General features: G+C 36.4%; 1 protein-coding gene across 1 annotated transcript in view; it reads right to left on the bottom strand.

Moving 5' to 3' along the window:
- Hdac9 (histone deacetylase 9) overlaps window positions 1-21717 on the bottom strand; it is a 924083-nt gene that overhangs the window by 852353 nt on the left and 50013 nt on the right. Inside the window, exon 2 of the mRNA XM_033757109.1 lies at window positions 17690-17863. The gene's annotated coding sequence lies outside the window, so the exon portion shown is untranslated. The remainder of the gene's footprint in view (window positions 1-17689; window positions 17864-21717) is intronic.

Here is a 21717-nt window from a genome sequence, read left to right as displayed (position 1 = left end):
AAAAAAAAAAAAAAAAAAAAAAAAACTCAAATCTAGCTAGAATGAAAAGAGTGAAATTACAATGGATCTGGCATAAATCCCAAAGATCATCAATACTTACTTTGACAACCTGTATTCTAATAAGATGGAAAACACAGAAGTGGGAGATTACTAGATACACATGAATTACCAAAGCTGAATCAAGAAGATATAAAAATTCCAAATTAATTAATATCAGTAATGAAATTGAAAATGTAATTAAAAACCTACCAGCAGGGCCTGGGATTTAGCTGGTGGTTCTGCCACCTGCCTTGCAAGTGCAAGGTCCTGAGTTTGATCCCAGATACCAAAAAAAAAACAAAACTACCAACTAAGAAAAGCCCAGGCCCTAATGGATTCATTGCTAAATTGTACATGAAATTTAGAGAATATCTAATGCAGAAACTTCTTAAACTCTTTAATGAAACTGAAAGGAAAGCAATATTCCCAAATTAATTCCTGAAAGCAAGCATTGCCCTGATACCAAAACCAGAGAAGGATCCAACCAAAAAAAGAGAACTACAGGCCAATCTCTCTAATGAACTCAGTTGCAAAAATCTTCAATAAGATACTTGGAAACAAAATCCAGTAAATTATCAAGATTATACACCAAAACCAAGTAGGATTCATGCCAGAGATGTGGGGGTGGTTCAATATATGTATATCAATAAATCTGATATACCACATTAACAGAGTCAAGGACAAAAACCATAGGATCATCTCAATAGATGCAGAAAAAAATATTTGACAAAGCCCAACACCCATTCTTGATAAAAACCCTACAGAAAATTGAAATAGATGGTCTTTATCTCAATCTGATAAAAAGCATGTATGACAAACCAACAGCCAACATCATACTAAATGGACAAAATCTGAAAGGTTTTCACTCTAAAATCAGGAACTGGGCCACTCTTATTCAATGTAGTTCTGGAAACATTAGCCAAAGCAATTAGACAAGAAAAAAATAAAAAGAATAAGGATAACAAAGAAGTTAAATTATCATTATTTGCAGATGACAGGATATTCTACATAAGACTCCAAAAACTCCACCAAAAGACTTTTAGATTTAATAACCAAATTCAGTAATATAGCTGGATACAAAGTGAACACTCAAAAATCAATAGCATTCCTGTACACAAAAAACAAACTCACTGAGAGACATTAGGAAACAATACCTTTGAAATAGCATCCAAAAACATGAAATGCCTAGTAATCAATCTAATGAAGGAAGTAAAAGACTTTTACAATGAAAATCACAATACTCTACAAAAGAAGACTGAAGAGGATATCAGAAAATAGAAATATGTCCTTTGTTCTTGGGTAGGAAGAACCAATATGGGGGAAATGGCCATATTTCCAAAATTGCTATGCAGATTTAATGAAATTCTGATCCAAATATCAATACCATATCTCACAGAATTAGAGAAAACAATGCTAAAATTCATTTGAAACCAAGAGAACTCACATAGCAAAAACAATTCTGGGCAACAAAGGCAAGTCAGGGGCACCACAATCTCTGACTTGAAATTATACCACAAAGCTACTGTGACAAAAATATCATGGCACTGGAAAAAAAAAAAAACCCAAGAATCATTGAAACAGAATAGAAGATCCAGAAACAACTTCAAACATACTTAACCACATTATCTTTGAAAAGGAGACAAACACTTTCACTGGAAGGAAGTTATCTTCTTTAATACATGGTGCTGGAAAAAGTGGCTTTCCACATGCCAAAGATTAAAACTAGACCTAAATCTTCCACCATGCCCTGAAATAAAATAAAAAAGGATCAAAGATTCCAATATTAAAACAGAAACACTTACTCTGCTGGAAGATAGAATAGGTAGAAGAACTCTTGAAGACATTGGTGTAGCCAAAGACTTTATGAACAAAATCCTGATCACACAGGAATTAACAAAAGAATCAACAACTAGGATCTCATCTTATTAAAAAACTTTTTCACAGCAAAAGAAACCACCATTAGAGTGAAGAGAAAACCCACAATGTAAAAAAAAAAAAAAATTGACAGCTGTTTCTCAGAAAAAGGACTAATATCTAAAATGTATAAAGAATGCAAAAGTATCACACTCCCCAAATTTAGTGATCCAATAAAAAAATAGGCATCTGAAAAGGATAGGCACTTCTCAGATGAAGAAGTAGAAATGGCAAATAAATATATGAAAAAATGTTCAACATCACTGGTCATTCAAGAAATACAAATTAAAACAACACTAAGATTCCATCTCCCTCCAGAAAGAATGACAATTATGAAGAAGTCAACCAATAACAAATGCTGGTGGGGCTGTGGGGAGAAAAGAACTCTTTTCCACTGTTGGTGGGAGCACAGACTGGTACAATCACTATAGAAATCAGTGTGAAGATTTCTCAAAATGCTAAAGCTAGAGGTTTTATTTGACCTAGTTATTCCCCTTCTTGGTATCTTCCCAAAAGAATTAAAAGCATCATACCACAGGGATATATATACACATACTCATGTTTATAGTGGCACAGTTTCTAACAGCTAAATAGCTAAATTTTGGAAACAGCCTAAATGCCCATCAACCAATGGATAAAGAAGATGTGGGGTTTTTTTATACAATGGAATATTACTGTGCTATAAAGAAGGATAAACTTGAATCATTTCTAACTAAGGATGCACCTTGAGACCATGCTTTTTAGTTAAATAAACTGGACACACATGTTTAAATACCACATTATTTCTCTGGTGTGAAATATTGAAAGTGTAAATAAGCATCAAAATGTATAATTAATATTATGTAATAGGAAGAAAAGGTCTAAGAGTACAGGAAGTGGGAGGGGTAGGGGAAAGGTAAAAAGGGAAAAGAAAAAAATATGTGAAAAGGAAAAACATGGAAACAATATCTCTGTAAACAGGGAAGGGTGGAGGGGGTGAAGGAAGGGCTGGGAAATAGGGAAAAATAAGAACCAAGATAAGTCATGCAAAGGTAAAAGATCCCAATGATGAATGTGACTGTATTATATACCTAAAATGTACCAATAAATTTAATAAAGATTTTTTTTAAAGGACCAAAATGTATAATAGATATTGGGCAACAGGAAGAAAATGTTCAAATGAGAAGGGTAACAAGAGGGGGGGAGGAAAATGGGAAAAAAAGAAGCAAGCTAGCTCATGTACATACACAAATTCCCTATGATGAATGTTATCATGTTTATCTAAATTTTACCAATAAAAACTCAAAAAATAGTAAATAAAATAAAATTCTAATGAATCAGTTTTTCTCCTCCTTTATAAGTATTTAGTGCAGCTGACCATACAAATAGAAAGAATTTCTGGTATCACATTTAACAGAATCAGACTCTTGCTCATAGATGAAACAGAAAAGAAGGAAGAGGACAAACAGATCCAGCGTCTGCAAACTGCAGCCCACAGGACTGTTTTTGCATAACCACAAGTAAGAGTGTTTTTCCACATTTTTAAATGGTTAAATAAAATTTAAAAAAAGAAAAATATTTAATGACACATGAAAATTCTGTGAAACTGAAAGAAGCCAAAGGAAGTTGTCTGTAGAACTGTGTTGCCTGAACAGGACCATCGTCATTTGCTGAGCTACTATGTATGGCTGCTTTTCTGCTACATGGCCAGAGAACGCACAACACGGACCAGGTGGCCCAGGAAGCCTAAAATATTTATTATCTTGTTTATATTAAGTGTGATTAATATGCAAGCCCCTAATAATAGATAAGTAGATAGATGACACCAACTATAATCCTGGATTGCTTATGTGTCCCAAAAGGTTTCCAAAGCATAATTAAAATCACCACAGCATTTCGGAATTTACTTTGCCATCACTTACAAAATGAACCACAGTGATCATGAACTAATCCTCATTTTAACACCTTTCCTTGGAAAATGGACATTCAAATATGATCCATAAAATCAAGTTACCTCTCCTAGCCTGGAGCAGATGATTTCTTTCCCACCAACCCCTCCCTACATCTTTTTCTCTTGGTCCCACAAATCTGTGACGGTGTCTTCGCTGCCCTTTCCCCTCTCCAGCCCTCACCTACCCGCACTGCAAGTTCTCCTCCGCAGTGTCCCTGCAGGCAGAAGGTGAGTGGCAACTTCAGCCCCGTACTCCTGCAGCTCTGCCAGGCACCAATCTGCATGAACACCTTTCTCCTCTCTCCCCTCAAACCTGGCTATTTCATGAAAATACAAGTAGATCTTATTTCAATATTCTGGATGCAAGGAAGCACTATTATTCCTTTTATGTACTTTACGCACTTCAAGAGTGGAATAAAAGAAAGGAATGGTCTAAGAGGCAACAGTGGGAAGAGTGGAGAAGCTCCACCATCAGTGATTCCTCTGCTTCTAAGAATATCAAAAAAGTAAACAACAAAACAACAAAAACAAAATGCTAAGAAATGTTAGTCAGGTTTTTCTGTTCTTTTGGGGCTCAGAAGCAGAAATGTTAAAAAAAAAAATACTGTGAAATTGTGTGTTGCTCCACATACGCAACAGAAAGACAAAAACTGTCAAGAACAACAGCCAGGGGAGGGACAAGCAGAACCAGATGAACCTCTTGGGTTTTCAAAATTAGTAAGAAATAAAACTAAGACCCAGGAACTCCCCTAGAGTTCCATTATCAGAAGGTCTCATCTGGGCAAGCTGTCCCCACCCCGATGCCCACATATTTATGAGCTTCTTACAGGGAGTTACACAGACACAGGAGAGCTAAGAAGGACTACACTGCCTGTAACAAAGTAGGTACTCCATAAACATTTTTTGAATGAATAAATCAAGGACAAAAATGATCTATCCCACATCCTTATTTTATAGAAACTGAGTCAAGGAAGGAAAAGCACTTTACTTTTCAAAAATCACATAGCTTGTTGGAAAGTTAAAACAAAATCTTAGATGATATTACCCTGCCCTTGCCCAGGCCAATGTTCTCAGTGGCAAATGTGTGGAAGATTTAGATAATATTAACCCAACAGATAGTCCACCTTCTTTGTCAACAAATCTCTAAATTAGCTCAAGAACACTCTTAGAGACGGTAACCATCTGCCCACCCCAGAAAGACAAAGTGTAAGCCAAGTCCAACAATGATTCTCAGGAGCTGGTGACTGGTTTAGAGCAAATTTGTGACTCCAGAGTTCTGGCCAATAATATTTAAAGGGAAATCTGCTAGAGAGAGGCTGGGGAAATATTTTCCTCATTAAGATCAAAAGACCACTCCTTATTCCTCACCTTTTGAAGTTTCTTATGTGAGGCTGTATTTGCAGCTACTACAGAAATCTTATAACCATGAAGTTATAAAGATTTCAAAAAAACCTAAGCTAGGCCAGGGATTTAGCTCAGTGGTTCCACTGCCTGCCTCATAAACACAAGGACCCGAGTTGGATCCCCGGTACTAAAAAAAAAAAAAAACCTAAGCTAACTAGAACCAAGTTCACTGAGCTATCAAATTAACCACTGTTGAACTGCTTATACTAGATTCCATATGTCAGAGAACAAACTCAATTATTTATGTTGAGTAGTTTCTTGCCTGTAGCCAAAAGTGTGTTGTCACACAGCCACCTCTGGAGGACACCTGCTCCCTGCCAACCTTCACCCTATTACAGTCTTCATCCCAGGTCATAGGAACCACAGATAACATCTCTGGGGGAAAATGCTGATTCTCATGCCAAATGGGAGAAGAATTTTTAAATATTTAGTTTCACCCCAGTAAAGCTGTAGTCTATTCCAAGCTAAACTCTAAATGCATTTTTCCAATAGAAATATTATTATATATGTTGTGTGGGCCCCATGATGATTTTAGAGCAGAAATTATACAATATGGTTTAAATAGGCTTTTGTGGGTTGGCCTGGAAACCTAACATTGTTACTATGGAAAAATGTTTCAAACTCCAAACTCTGTTCCCAATGAACTTTTCACTGCAACCTATTTTAAATTGGGGGGTTGCATATCTATTTATAATTAAAATACACAAAGATGAAACTGAGTTATCAGGTACAAAAACTACATTTAAGATTTCTGGCTTTAAACTGATAAATGTTCTTCGCCATTTTGAAAAAAAGAGCTCTGAATAAAAGGGAACTGTGATCTCTGATAGGACCAAATAACGCCAAATCAGAACTAAGGAAACCTACCAGATTCCATTTAAAGTAACTTTTTACTGAAGGCAAGGGCTTACAAATCAAATAGGTATTGGACTAATTATTAGGATATAATTGCCCATTGTGCCAAAAACTGTCTTCATAAACAAGATACCTTTAAATTCATCTAAAGCAGTGTGCATTTAAAGTAAGTATGCATGAGTGTATGAAGCATTTAAAGTAGTAGTGTCCACAAGTGTATGAAAACTTTCCATGCAAACAAAGAAAAAGCCCTAACTAGCACAAATCTTTGGAGTATTTAATGATGGCTCCAAATCCTTAGAATTCTGTATTCAAGTCAATCAAGTAAAACTTAACCTTCCTAAGAAAAGTCAATTTCCTCCCTACTTCCTCCTCTTCCTCGTCTTCTTCCCCTCATCCCCCTCACCCTTTTTGCCCCCTCTCCTCCCTTTCTTCCTTTTCTTTTTCCTCCTTTTTCTCTTCTTGTTTTGTTTTGTTTGTTTTGACTTTGGGGACCGGGTCTGGCAATGCTGCCCAGGCTGGGTTCAAGTCACCCTCCCACCTCAGCCTCCTGAATAACTGGAGACCACAGGTCCATGCCACCACATCTAATTAAGTTCAATATCTCAATCCAGCTACAAGATCGGGGTATAGAAAAAAAAATCATTGGTTATAGTGGCTTTTTTTCTCTATCTCGTCAGCAGTAAAATGAAAATAGTATGATAAAGGGTCCCCCAAAAATTGGGATATTTATATGCCATACCTTTCCACAGTCCTGAAACCTAGCATGCCCTCCAGGTTAGCTCCATTACTTTTTATCCTCTTCTCCCCCTACAAAAATACTGCCCCCATAAGCATACCAAAATTCTCACCATCCTACACATCTGACAGCCAGGACTTATTCTACTGGTAAATGCACATATGGTCTCTATAGAAAGTCAATTCCAGCATAATCCTTCAACTGCTTGTGGAAATGAATGAAATGATCTCTCTCTACCTTAAATGAAATATCATGACTGAATGCTATAGAGGTTTTTCAATACTGTGATTACTGTAACTTGTATTTACATTTTGCTAAACCATAAGCTTTTGGGGAATTGGTAGGTTGAAGAAACACAATAGCTTCATTTCATGAAAGGGTGAAAAAGAAACACAAATTAACAATTGCAATTTAAATGAAGGTTTGATATGATATAGAAAATCTCATTTTTTTTCCTAAGGATTTCTTCATCTTTTCTTTGTGAACTGTTAAGTTTCAGTATCTCCAAAACTACACTCACTAAAACAATAACCTTCTTCCCCTTAAACATAAATCACAAACGTCAGGAAATGCCTGTAAAAATAGTGGTGATGGGATTAGTATAAGACAGAAAGGGCTAGACCTTAGTCTTCTCAGTGCTTTGCAATGAAGATTAAAAAGCTGGAAATCATTCTTTTGGTTAACTTGACTGCCACACTGAGCACACCTCTGTGTATTACTCCCCTAATACACAGATCTTGGGATGCTGATGAAAAACTATTCTCAACTCCTCTACAGGTAATTCCAATGATTTACTTGTACATTCCTATGGTACCTGCCTTACCCTGGCTGTATTAACTACATGTCTTGTCCTTTCTTACTTTATTAAATCTTCCAATTTGCAGAGGGAATGTGAGGCAAATCAAAGGGGTACCTTTGCTTTGTGCACAGATGACTATGTAAAACAATCAAAGCTAATAGGTCTCCAGAAAACAACTCTGCTTTCTGCACATGTAAAGCTACAAGGGCAGGTAAAGCTTTACACAGGGCAGCTGTCTCTATTTTTCAGGGTACAATTCTTAAAATACAGTATTCAAAAGACAGTTTTGGCAAAAAAAAATGTATATTTATGGAGAAGAGAATCTGTCAATTTCCCTAAACCTCACTTTCCATTCATACAATGTACATTTCCAAATAAAATAATTTAAATTAGCCTCTCTCCATAATCTTATTTACCTGTAAGGCTTTATTCCAAAATTGAGATTTATCAGTGGCCAGAGATACAAATAAAAGACGGTTTCTTTGTGGTGCTCTCTAAAAATTTCTCCCCAATATGCAGTCTGGCCTTTCTCATACCTCTTTATCTTCTGTTATGCTATAAGTTCAAAATGCCCAAAATCTACCTTACTGCCAACATGGAAGTAAACCCACAAAGAGTCGCCAATTTCTCAAAAACCAGCAAGTTCTACAAATCACCATCATGCCCAAGAGAAGAGCAAATCAAATTTCTTTTGAAAGATACAAAGAGAAGCAAAAACTAAAAGCTCTCATTCTTAATCTAAAAACAATGCATATGTATGAGCAACACTAAAGTCTAAATATACACTTTGTATTTCACCCACACTGCTTATGACTACAGATTTTTGCCAAAAATATTACATTTAAGCATAATACCTCAACTTTTTGAAAATCTCCAAATTCCTTATTTCCTCCCTACTGACTACCCCCACCCAAATACACTACTACAAACTTCTGGTAAAGGAAAGAAAATCTCATCTTGAAAATGAAGACACTAGTGTAAAGGATACTTCCCAAGTTAGCCTAATGGATAAGGTTTAGATATGAGGATCAGGTCTTAATTTAAGAGGAATGGAATTTAGAAACTTGGATACAATCCTAACTCTGTTTCTAATGCACTGCTAATTAATGTTGAAGAATTTCCTTAATCTTTTGAACCTCAGCTATAAGATGGATATAACATCTTCTAAAATCAACATGTATATTAATAAAACAAGAGAGCGTTTATACAGCATGGCTTCTCAACCTCATTACTACTAGAACTTTGGACTACATAATTTTTAGTTGCAGGGGACTGTCTTGTGTATTGCAGGACATTTAGCAGCATCATTAGCCTCTACAGCCAGGTAGAGCTGCATTCTCTCTTCCACTGTAGAAACACATAATGTCTCAAGACATTTCTAAATGTTTTATGGGTATAAAATTATCACACGTACTATATCAGGTGAATTATGATCAATAATAAATGTTTAATGAATAGTAATAACCATTATCATTATAGACATTGACCATGACATTGGTTACCAGATAAAAATTGTGATAGAGTCCACATTATATTACCTCCAAAAATGTTCTGTACTGGCAAAGTTGGCATGTACAACAAGGTCATGGCAAACATCTCAAGATTGGCCAACACTTGATGACATGCATTTTCAATACGACATTTATAGTCTTATAGTTAGAAAAGGAATCCGGGATCCATTAAAGGAAATGTTAAAGCACACAGAAAGTTATGGTCACAGAGCACCACTTCCCAGTAATAATATTACTCTGTAGCATAGCTGTGACCAAAATACCAACATACTATTCCAGTTCAAGAAATATTTCACTTCAACATGACAGGTATATTGGGAAAATCCAAATTAAGACAGTCAGACTTTCCAGTGTCTATTCACTGTCCAAGTATGTTTTCCCATTAAACCCCTCTGGTTCAACTGGCTAAACTCCTCAAATTCTCTTCCTGTTTTCATCACTATACTGCCCAGTTCTTCAGAAGACTGACAGTTCTCTAGAGTCTAGAAGACAGAAGACAAATTTAACCAAGGCAAGTTTGGGTAGCAAGAAACCGGTAGCTTCAGTCTCTCTACTGTGCCATAACAAACATTTTCTATGGCAAGCATCTTCAATTGAGATAGAACAGACAGTCTTTCATATTTCATTTAACTGAGAACATTGCTTGGCCAATCAATTTTGTCTCTAAGACTTATTGAAACACTACTGCTTGTGGGACTTTCTAAAAAACTTTTAGTGTCAGAGGCATGTGACGTGGCAACTTTGCCTTCCTACAAAACAGCATGGAATGAATTTATCATTCACTTTGGTTTCAGATATAACGCCATTTCTCATACAAATGTGAAACCTATCAATTCACTAAAAGGTCCACACGTGTTACCATATCCTTCAATGAGAGAATATAAGCAAACAATAAGTTAAGTAGGAAATAGCAATTTTCACATGGCCCCAATGATGGTAATTAAGGGTACATTATCTCTAGAAGAGCTTCAGATAAAATATTCTAAAAAGAGCCAAGTTCATCTGTGATGTACCAATGCTGACACCCTTGGGGCCCTCATGCTGGGCCCCATCCTCAAGCTTAGGTTGTCTCTATTTAATGCATCATTTTTCAGGTGTTTCCTGTTTTCCCATCTTACTTATCTTGGCCACTATCTTCTTATAGTCCAGATGCCTAGCTTCCAAGCTGCTCATTAATATGACAAATTAGTCCACATCACTATAGTAATGGCTTTTCCAAACAAGAATGTATAAAAATAGGCTCTGGAGGCAATTAGACAAGGATCTGACCACGTTATCTTCTTTTAGTTCAGTGTGTAATATCTGGAATGATAATTTCACCAATCTCATAGGTTGCTGTAAGTAAAGTGGTGCCTAGCATATAGCTAATGCCAATGATGGCACTATCTCATTAAATTACAACCTAACATAAGCAGCTCCAACAGTGAAACTGTTGAGCAAGCTAGAAAATAAGGAATTTTCAAAAGAGGAAATATTCTATTTTATACAGGAAGAAATGGTGGCTTGGCCAAAGTGAGCACACCATGTTGATGTAACAACCTTTCCAATGGCCTCCACTCCTCTTCTACTCAGATTAAATCCATTTAGGTACTTGTTATTACCTTTTCCATCAAGGAACCAAAAAGACTAACAGAATTCTAGCACTGACTCCCATATTCAAGTCATTGAAGGAACAGGCAGGAAAAAGTGAGAAGTCACAGGGAAATGCCATTATTTGACACACTTGTGAAGTAGAGATAACAACAGTATATTCCTCTTAAGATTCTTATAAGGATTAAATGAAATACTACTAATTAAGCACTAAGTCTGGGGGTGCTGATCATTATTATTATTCAGCAGATGAGTCTGAGAGTCTCATTTCATTGATGTGGCAAAGTAGGTCCAGAGAGATTGGGTAATGTCACCATAAGTGACAGAATGAAACAGAACCTATTTGATGTTTCTGACAATAACATGGGGATAGAAAGAAAGACATGGAACTACAGGAAAAAAGAACAAACCCAAAAGGTGCTATCACTAATGCCAACTCTTTCCATCATTTTTCCATTCTCGCCTCTTCTGTTAGTTTCCTAGGACTGCCACACCAAAATACCACAGACTGAGTAGTTTAAAACTTCAGAGAGAGATTTTCACATAGATCTAGAAGCTAGAAGTCTAAAATGAAGTTTCCAGAAGAGCCAGACTTCCTGAGACTCTGGGTAAAATCATTCTGTAACTCTTTCTAGCTGCGTGGTAACCGGGGATCCTTAGCATTCCTAGAGCCGCAGCCAAATCCCTCCAGTGTCTGTGTCTGCTGTCACATGCTGCTCTCCCTGGGCATGTCTCTGTCTCTTTTGCTCGTCTCATCTTATAATGATACCAGTCATACTGGATTAATGCCCCATCCTCCGTCAATATGACCTCATTTTACCTTGATTACATCTGCAAAGACCCTTTTTCCAAATAAGGTTACATTCATGGTACCTGGGTAGAGGAACTTGAACATACCATTTTTTAGAGAACACAAGTCAACTCACTATATCCTTTTCACCTAAAAAGTTTATTTTGTTGTGGCTTGATTTAGTTTCATGGTCAGTCCTAAAACTACAAATGTGAAGTTCATTGAAATGTTCTTCATGCTAACTGGCAATTCACAATTATTATAACAAAAAGGCAACTATGCCTGCTTAACCATGTTTACTGCCCAAGATCATTAACGGTTCCATGTAGTGAGAAAAATTTCCCACTCACTGTATCAAATTTAGCACATTTATTTAGTCTGAGTCAATGCCTGAAATATCTTTTCATATATTTAAGCCAATTTTCCCCAAGGTCACACAGCAAGATAGAAGTCACAGATCTTTCTCCTGTGAGTCAATCACTACAAAATATAACACTGAATTTGGTGAAAGGGAGTTGGGCTATAAAATGTGCCTGGAATTCTACAGTTATTTTTTTCATGTAACAAATTATTGTTATTTTAGTTGATATACCTTTGAACTAAAATTGAAGTTCTATTGATAAAAAAATGAACTACAATTGTATACGAATGTTTCTGTAATGAGGTAAATTATTTTTGAGACTAAATAGCATCACGTTTTCTTTCCCATCACAGGAAGTACACAGTACCTTCAATTAATATCCTTTAAGCAAAGTAATAGGAAAAGAAATTCTCCACTTCATCCTTGTAAAAAAAATCAGCAAGTAACAGTAAAATAACTCTTCCAGTCAGGTATAACCTTTCATCACTACTGAATTTCTTTGTCTTATTTTCCCATCCTGGAATTTTTCTCATATATTTAGTTAATTTTGACCAAAAAATTCACTAAATCACCTACAAAATGAGCTAATCTAAGGTCTGGTCAGATGTGCAAGAAACAAGCAATCAATATCAAGTTTGCATTAATGTATACCAGAAAAATAACTACTAAATTTGATCTAGCAGAGCAAAATTGCCTCAGCATGAAATCATTAAGAAACCTGAGAACACATTTCTGAAATTTCACAATGTGGATGAAAGTCTCTCTGCAAATAGGCATTACATGTTATAGAAAATGATAAAGACACAAGTAAAATTTGTGATAAAGCAATACAAGCTGTGTAGTGAAGTGGTTAGGTTCCACATGGGAGTCAGACTGCCTAGGTTTGAAGTTTCACTATCCCTAGAAGCTGAGAGAAATTGAGACAGCACTGAATTGCTCTAACACAGTTCTCAGCTGCAAAATAGGGATGATGATAATGATACCAACATCTAAAACTTTAATGAATAATAGATTAAATGACCATAAAATCTTTGGCATAATGCCTAATTGTTATTATTATTAAGAGCACATAGGCACACCTGGTAGGCATGGCACACTGCCTGGTTTCAAATTACAGTGCTCTGAACTACTGCCATTGAAACCTTGGACAAGTAACTTAACCTCTCTGAACATGGAATTCCTCAAAGGGGAAAAATGAAGTAGTAGTAACTTCCTCAAGGAAACAAAATAATATAGACAAATGTCTTCACCCAATACTTGAATTCATTGAGACGTGAGAATAAAAACGTTATTATCATTGCATCTTCACAGTAGAATTTAATTTTACAAATAATAGCTTCTCATTAGCTTGTACTGAGAAATCTTGTCATTTAAAATTTATTTTCATAAATCTAAAACAAAGAATTATTCCATGTCTACAGAATCCAAAGTATTCTATTTTTACAAATGTGAATAGTGAAAGATTGGTATCAAGATGGATTTTAGACATATACTCATTTCAGTTCTATCCATAATGCTCTCTCTGGTAGACAGTTGCCTTAAATTTCACTCTTTTCTAGTATTTTTTTAGTTGCAAAGAAAAAGACTAAAATATTTCAAACAAGAAGTCTTGAGGTACAGTCCCACACAAACCTGAAAACAATCCAGTAATGTATGCAACCCTGTCTAAATCATTCACATATAAAATTTATTATCAGGCACATGGTCAGATTACTTTCCTCTTTGCTAAGCTTTCCGCAGGAGCCTTCCCAGCAGCCACACTGTACTTGGTACTAAAATACAGTTCATACTGGTTCCCTTTCAGATTCAAGTTTGCATCTGACTTCTTGGAGTGCTGTACAGATTGATAATGAGGAATGGATCCTCTCTTTCAGAAGGAGCTGTGTCAGATCTGTCCTTGCCAAAGAAAAATAAAGTCTAGCTAGAATTCAACAAAGTTCCTCCCACAACTACAGATAAGGAGACTGAAAACACTGCTTTCCAGGGAAAATGGCCTTAAATTGGAAATTGAAATGCAAAGGTTTGGAGCTGGACAGGAGTTGAGATTATCCACTCTGGCAAAACCATTCTTCACCAAATTTCCCTTTGCTGTCTAGGTGTATAGGTGTGGAGGAGCTAAATATTCACTTTCCCAAAGTGTCTTGTAGTTGAGACGGCCAACGAGGACTAAGCAGAATTCTGCTGAGGAAACTCTGTAGGGCTTTAGCTTTTGTGATTATAAATACAACATACACATAGTTGATGTTGTCCTGACCCTTCCCTCATTTTCTATCCTGAACATGATTAGATCGTCAGCATCATCTTGAAATCAAGAACCAATCAACAAACACAAGAACCAGCTGCCTTAGCAGGGTCACAGCAGTGTTATAATTCTAAAAATAAGAATACAAAGAGGGAGGACTCTTCTCCCAAAGTCTTGAAATCCTTGGCCAGAAGCTTGAGGGGCTGTGAGACTACAAAGGTAGAGACAGAGAGTCTCTACACAGTGCTGGGCTAAAAAACAACAGCTACAATGGCACAGTAAGAGAAGACTGCATATGTATACTCGATATCAACACCCACATTTGGTATACCAGCACATTTGAATGATTAGAATAACTGGTTAATAAATATTTGAAAAAATGATTCTGAAAAGATTTGAAATGTTAAAGTGCTATGCAAATATAAATAGCTCTATTTCTTATTAAAGTTCATTTGAAAAAATAAGGATTATAAATTTTAATAGCTGAGGACTAATAGAACTGAGACTGTTTGAACAAAGTGTTAAGCACTTCTTTGGGGTGTGTGTGTGTGTGTGTGTGTGTGTGTGTGTGTGCTAAAAGCAAGAATCCAAGTAAAAAGTCATAAATTATAATTCTGAAGAAAGTCATGTTTAAAATAAGACTTGTTTTCTTCAACAGTCTGGATAACATTTTACCTTGTGTTCAAACTATCCATGCATTCAATGAATGCAGTTTAATCAACCTCAAATTATACTTCATTTTTGATCATCTTGTAGACATGCAATTCATGTCCACAGAAATGTAGCATTATATTGTAGAGTTAAGTAAAAGAAATAATAACATTTAAATGCTTAAGGTGCCTTTAAATTGTCTCTCAAATTTATTTAAATATTTCAGCCTAAACAAAAGCTAAAAATGTAGCACAATACATCAGAAATTAAATCAGCACGAATACTTGCCCTGGTCAGTTACATTATTCACCTCTTATTCTATGATTTATTCACAAATGAAATAATATCTTTATGAGATTTTCTTGAGATCATGCTACTCGTTTCTTAAATTATAATTCACTAATATATGTGAATTTATATACACATATTAGAATTTATCATATCTTACTTAGGCTTATCATTCCTCATCCTTACAGGATAGGGGTTTTCTCTATGTGCAAGGTTAATTTCCCCATAATAGTTACATTTTTTTCCTCCTATTTCTTTGTTGCCCTCTTCCAACACTTAATTCTACTTTCCTTGCACTACCCATCTCTCCCTTTCTACTGGTCCCTTCACTTGAGGACTATAAACCCATTCCCGTAAAAACATAAGACAGACAGACAAACAGAGTCCCTAAACCTGCAAATGTCATCTGACTACCTAACTACATGCTATCTATGGAATGACCTTGCTCTGTCATACTTCTCAAAAGAATAGATGTAACTGGCTTCTTCCATCTCATGTATACAACCATTGTGCAAGATTAAAATTTAGCAACTGGATCTCAGAAAAAAGTGTGCTTGTGCATGTCTGTGTGAATGGGTACCCATATACACATATGGATACACATATATTCATTGTAAATTGTACTGATTATAAAGGAAATATAACATTTAATTTATAAATAATAATTAAAATATAATATCCTCTTCTATAAATTCCATATAATGAACTATTTCTTACACATTGCTTTCAGGGCTATTTACCAGTCTGGTATGTTCTGACATGAGTATTAGTTGATCTCTCCTTTTGTACTAGTAAGTAAGATTAATGTGAGATAATTACTATGTTTGTTGGAAATTTTCTTATCAATAATGAAATCAACTTTTTTGAATTGAACAACAGTTTCAACAGTATTTCACAAATACTGTGAAAGTACTTCCTCAAATTTTTGTGCTACTCATTATGTAATTGCTACATATCCTGCAAGATTTTAAGTATATGTACTCTGCATTCTTCACAACTTCTCTATCACTTTCTCAAGTCTACAAAACCAGAAAAACAAAATCTCTGATTTGTACTCTTTATCTGCCAACTTCCATGGCATAATACTCTCACCATGGCTAATTTCAAATAGCAATCTGAATTCAAAGAGCATAACTTGAAAAGAAATGTGCAGTCACACACCACTACACAGACATCCACCATTCAGTTAAAATAGACACAAATCCTTAAGAGCGCAGACAATAAGAAAATGTAGTAAAATAATTAGAGAGGGTGAGTTTTAAAATATTTATTTTATCTATGTTAACATTATTTAATTATAAAGTTGCACTGCGTAATTTCATTAATGGCTGTGTTTAACAACCAACTTGCACAGTTCTAACAATTGAGTCAATCTGGCTATCACAAGCCAGCACAGGCTGGATGGAAATATCACTTGTCCCCGTACCACTCTACTGCATCGGCTCTTGCTGGAGTCAACAAGGACTCGCAGTTCCAAAGCCATGGAACTTTTTACACTTATCATAGTCAACTTCACAACCCTTTCCATATGCCTTTCAATTACTCTACCATTCTTTGCCAGCTTCATTTATTCAACCACAATTCTTCTTAAATGTTGACATTACGCTTAAATATTTACATTATGCCAACCTCAGTTTCCTTTCATGTTCTTTTCGCAAACATACTCTGAGCAATCTTCACTAATGGCTTCAGAGAGCAACTATTCACTAAAGACCCACCCCCATCTCTACCACTGAGCAGACCAGTCTATTCTGCTGAATGAATTGCAGACTCCTTTACAAGTTAGCTCCCCTTCTTGCTTACTAATTAAGTAATTAGTTGGGTAATTATTTATGCCTGTCTCTTCCACTAGGCTGTAAATTTCACAGGCACATGGAACTTTCTAACTCTTGCCATCTCCTCAGTCTAGCCCATTATCTGGACAGAGTAGTCGCTCTAGAAATCAGGGAAAGTACAAATGAATAACCAATGGCCATTTCAAACACAACATGTCAGGAACATACTCTGTAAATATCCCCTAACATGTATTTCTCTGCTGGATTAGTGTCACAGTAAATGACAACATTCCACTCCTGCTCCATGTGAGAGAATCCTAGACTCTCCCCTTCCCTGTATTGTTCCATTCAGGTCACTCATGATTACCTATCGCCTATGTAGCTTTCAAAAGTACTCCTTCTTTCCAGCCATCACAACCATGACTCTGGACCCTGCAATTGCCTCCTGAGCCCTTTCCCCCAAAAGCTCCTATGGTCTGGACTCTATCTGGCGTCACAGCCTGTATCACCTTCCACTTTCTCCTGAGGAATCTACACTCCACTTATCTTCACATGGCTGTATTTATTGTCTTTATCACTGTATTTATCACTGTATTTATCCCCTTCAACCATGATGACTTCTGAACAATCCTTTCTTCTCACTAGACTATGAACTTCTGCCAAAGATAGTCAGCAACTGCCACAGGGATAAGCACATAGTAGGAACTCAGAGCTCCTTGTAGGACTACAAAATGACAAATAATTTGCTATGCAGAGAAAGTACACAGCCAAGTAGCTGCTGTCCCTTTTAAAACTACTCACCTTGAAAGTTATCCACTTTGTTTAATGGTGGTGGCATTACTCCAAGTATTTTTGGAAGTGAACTTTCTGAATTGTCTGGGGAATGTTCTTTAAATTATCTCAAGCAAGGCCAAAAAAACATCATTCTGAACAGATCTGAAGCTGAAGAAGAACTGTAGGGCAAGTAATACAATTCTGTGTAGAAAACGAGAAAAGAAGCATGTAAAAGATCACATAATGATTGATTTGGAGGGGACCAATAAGCTCGCTCAGAAGCATGCCTAAAGAGATAACCTCAAAATATATTTAGAACAAAGGATGTTACTTTTTAAAGACATTTATAACTCTCTAAAATAATTACTTGCTTGGGCCGGGGATTTAGCTCAGCAGTTCAGTGGCCTGCTTTGCAAGCACAAGGACCCAAGTTCAATCCTCGGTACCAAAAAAAATAATAATAATTACTTGCTAAAATAATAATAATTATTATTATCAATAACATGCTTAGTCCACTACATGAAGCTCTTAAAATTAGCATTTCCCAATGTGGACAGGTATTATTTTAATGAGGGGGACCAACAATTAAGGATATTTAATACTCAGTATTTTTAAAAGTTTTTTTAAAGGTTTATTTACTCTCAGAATTCTCAGAGCTGTTAACAACTTAATGTGACTCTCCATGAAGTCATCTATGGTATGCAGGATTTTCAAATTCTTTTAACATCATCATAGCCCTTTTCTTGTGAAATCAGTGTTCCATAAACCTTGGGAAAGCTCGTCTTATTTGGTGCTGTGTGCTTCTTCAGCACTATGATTCGTAGTCTAAAACTACAAAGATACCAAAAGAAGCAGGGTTACTGAGAACTTACCTAGTCTGCCTGCCTTACATGCCTGCTTTCATTTTGATAGGGTTTATTCCCCAAAGGTTCACGTGTGGAAAGCCTGGTCTCCAATTTAACAGTACTGAGAGGTGGTGGTCTGTAAGAGGTGGGCCTAGTGCAAGGTGACTGAGTGATGGGTACTGCCCTTGAGCAGGGATTAATGCAGGGGAGAATTAGTTCCAGCAAGAACAGCTTATGTAGAATATAGAAAGAACTCAAAACAATCAGTCCCCCCAAATATAAAGACCCGATTCATAAATGGGCATCCAAAATGAACAGACATTTCTCAGACAAAGAAGTAAAAGCAGTGAATAAACATATGAAAAAATGCTTCACATCACTGGTCATTCGAGAGATGCAGATGAAAACACTGAGATTCCACCTCACCCCACAAAGAATGGCTGCTATCAAGAAATCACACAATAACAAATGTTGGCGGGGTTGTGGGGAGAAAGGAACCCTTCTGCATTGTTGGTGGGAGTGCAGACTGGTGCAACCACTATGGAAATCAACATGGAGATACCTCAAAGAGCTTGGACTGGAGGTTCCATTTGACTCAGCCATCCCTCTGCTGGGTATCTTTCCAAGAGAACTAAAAGAATCATATCACAGAGAAGTATGTGCACCCATGTTTATAGCGGCACAGTTTGTAATAGCTAAAACTTGGAAACAGCCCATTTGCCCATCCGTTGGAAACTGGATAAGGAAGATGTGGTTTTTCTATAAAATGGAATACTACTCAGCCATAAAGAATGAGAAAATAGATTCATTCGTAGGAAAATGGATACATATTGAAGATATACTCCTAAGTGAAATAAATAAGGCACACATGTGTAAATACCAAATAGTTTATCTGGTGTGAATAAACTATAATAGTACATAAGATCCTAATAAGATTACTGACATTTAGAAATGGGAAGAAAGGAACTAAAGGTGTAGGGAAGGTGGGATGGGTAGGGGAAGGGTAATAAAGGAAAATAAAAAATGTGAGATAATGAAAAGATGGAAATAAAGTGGTTGTAGATGGGGAGGGGGAGAGGGGGTGAAGGGAGGGCAGGGACAAGGGGAAAAAATGAGAACCAAGACCTGTCATGTAAAGGTACAAGATCCCAACAATGAATGTAACTGTACTGTATCCCTAAAATGTACCAATAAACTCAATTAAAGCTGAAAAAAAAAAGAGCGAGCATGGTCTCTCTTGCTTTCTTGCTTTCTCTCTCACCATGAGTCCTTTAGTAGCTGCTCACATCAAGCCATGCCCGCAGACACATGGGATGCAGGCAGGGGACAGACCCTCACCAGATTCCAGCTACATCTGTTTGCACTTTCCAGAATTGTGAGCAAAAATTGTGAGCCACCAGATAACAAAAAACAAAAAACAAAAAACAAAAAAAAAAAAAAAACAACAACAAAAAAAAACAAACAACAAAAAAAAACCCTCCTGTCCTTTAGAAATCAGTCTAAGGTATTTTTTATAGCAACACGAAGTAAAGTAAGTCAATGACATAACTCTATCATTACAATATACCCTTATAATAATCTTACAGAGAGAAATAGTATCCTTAATTCACAGGTAAGGGAAAACAGGCTAAGGAAAGTTAATCAGTCACACAGCATACAGCTAGTAAGCAACACAGAGACTATCACCCTGTCCTGGCCAACACATGGCCCCAACTGCTTGCTCTAAATCCACCTCCAGGACACTACTCAGCTCTCCTAGAATGCACTGCTCCCTCCTAAATTCCCTATTTCCACACAGATGATTCCTACCCTTTACCTTAAGGTTCATTTTATCCACTTTCCCTGTTCATTTTTCCCACCTTCTCTGCCAACTGGCTAAAAATAATCATCCCCATGGTACCTTATGCCTTTCATGGAACTTACAAATTTACCACCTTATATACACTGTGCAGAAAGGCCAGATTCACACAGTATAAGGGGGAAAAAAGCTTTTTACTGGCTAACATTTAAAATAAGAGATGAGTATAGGCCGGGAATTTAGCTCAGCGGTTCGGTGGCCTGCCTTGCAAGCACAAGGACCTGAGTTCAATCCCCGGTACCCCCACCCCCAAAAAAGAGATGAGCATAGGATCTAACTGTATATTGCTTTCTCAGCATAAATTCGGGTAAATATCTCAATAACAAATTTAAAATTGCTTTAAATATTTAAAGTACTTTCAGAATATATCTCATTTGATTTTCCACTTTGAGAGAAATCTATTATCTTTATTCAAGAATATGAAATGCAAAAAGCAAAGGGCCTCTACCAGTGAATTAGTATATCCCACCACTGACACCGAGTAGGTACTTATCTGAGTATGAGTCAATGCTCGAATAAGGTCATCTTAAATTCTGACTGTCTTCACCCATTAGCACTCCTCCCACAAAGATGCCCACCTCCATATATAAGGGTGATGCCCACCTCGCCACCAGGCCATTACTAAGTGAAAGGCAGCCCTACAGACTTCCACCTGTCCACATTTGCTTTGGCTAAGGGCTTTCTCTGGGACTGCAAGTTGGAAGCTCTGAGAATTAACATGTCCTGGAAGCGGCTCCCTACTAAAGAGTAGCTGGTTCTGTGCTAAAATTTCCTAACGCCCTTGCTTCTCAGACAGGGGTTTTTAAGGCATTTTCTATAGCTTCCCCAGGAGAATTCAACTTCCACTGCTCAAAATGGTAGCTACCTTAATGCAAACCTTAGGGACTGACAGACTATCTTTCTTACTCCTATACATATTTACTCTGCCTTCTAAACAAACTAACTACCTGCATTCAAATCTTTGTCACAAGGTCTATTTCTAGGGTCCCAAATGAGGCCCTATAGGCTAATAGAAAAAGTTTAGTTTCAAAAATTTTAAAGAAATCATTTGTAAATAATTAAGTACAATCACATTTCTCACAAAGAAAGCATTAATCACCTATGATTTGCCACTGCATAGAGAACAAACCTAAATGGGGGTTAATGTTAATATAAAATTTTTAATTTATGAGTTTTCTTACATTAAAAAGAAAAGTAGAAAATATTTTAAAAATCTGTTGGGGAAAGTGTCATTTTAATACTCACCTTAGGCCTTTATCTAACACCTTTCTCCGGTGCACAGGTTCAGAAAAGTGCAACATCTCACATATTTGTCCTACTTTTTTTTTTTTTTTTTTTTTTTTTTTTTTTTT

The sequence above is a fragment of the Fukomys damarensis genome, unplaced genomic scaffold, assembly GCF_012274545.1.
Source record: "Fukomys damarensis isolate Sample0158 unplaced genomic scaffold, DMR_v1.0_HiC HiC_scaffold_4, whole genome shotgun sequence".
Taxonomy (NCBI): domain Eukaryota; kingdom Metazoa; phylum Chordata; class Mammalia; order Rodentia; family Bathyergidae; genus Fukomys; species Fukomys damarensis.
The sequence above is the reverse complement of the archived record's forward strand: the minus strand, read 5'-3'. Positions and strand labels throughout refer to the sequence as shown.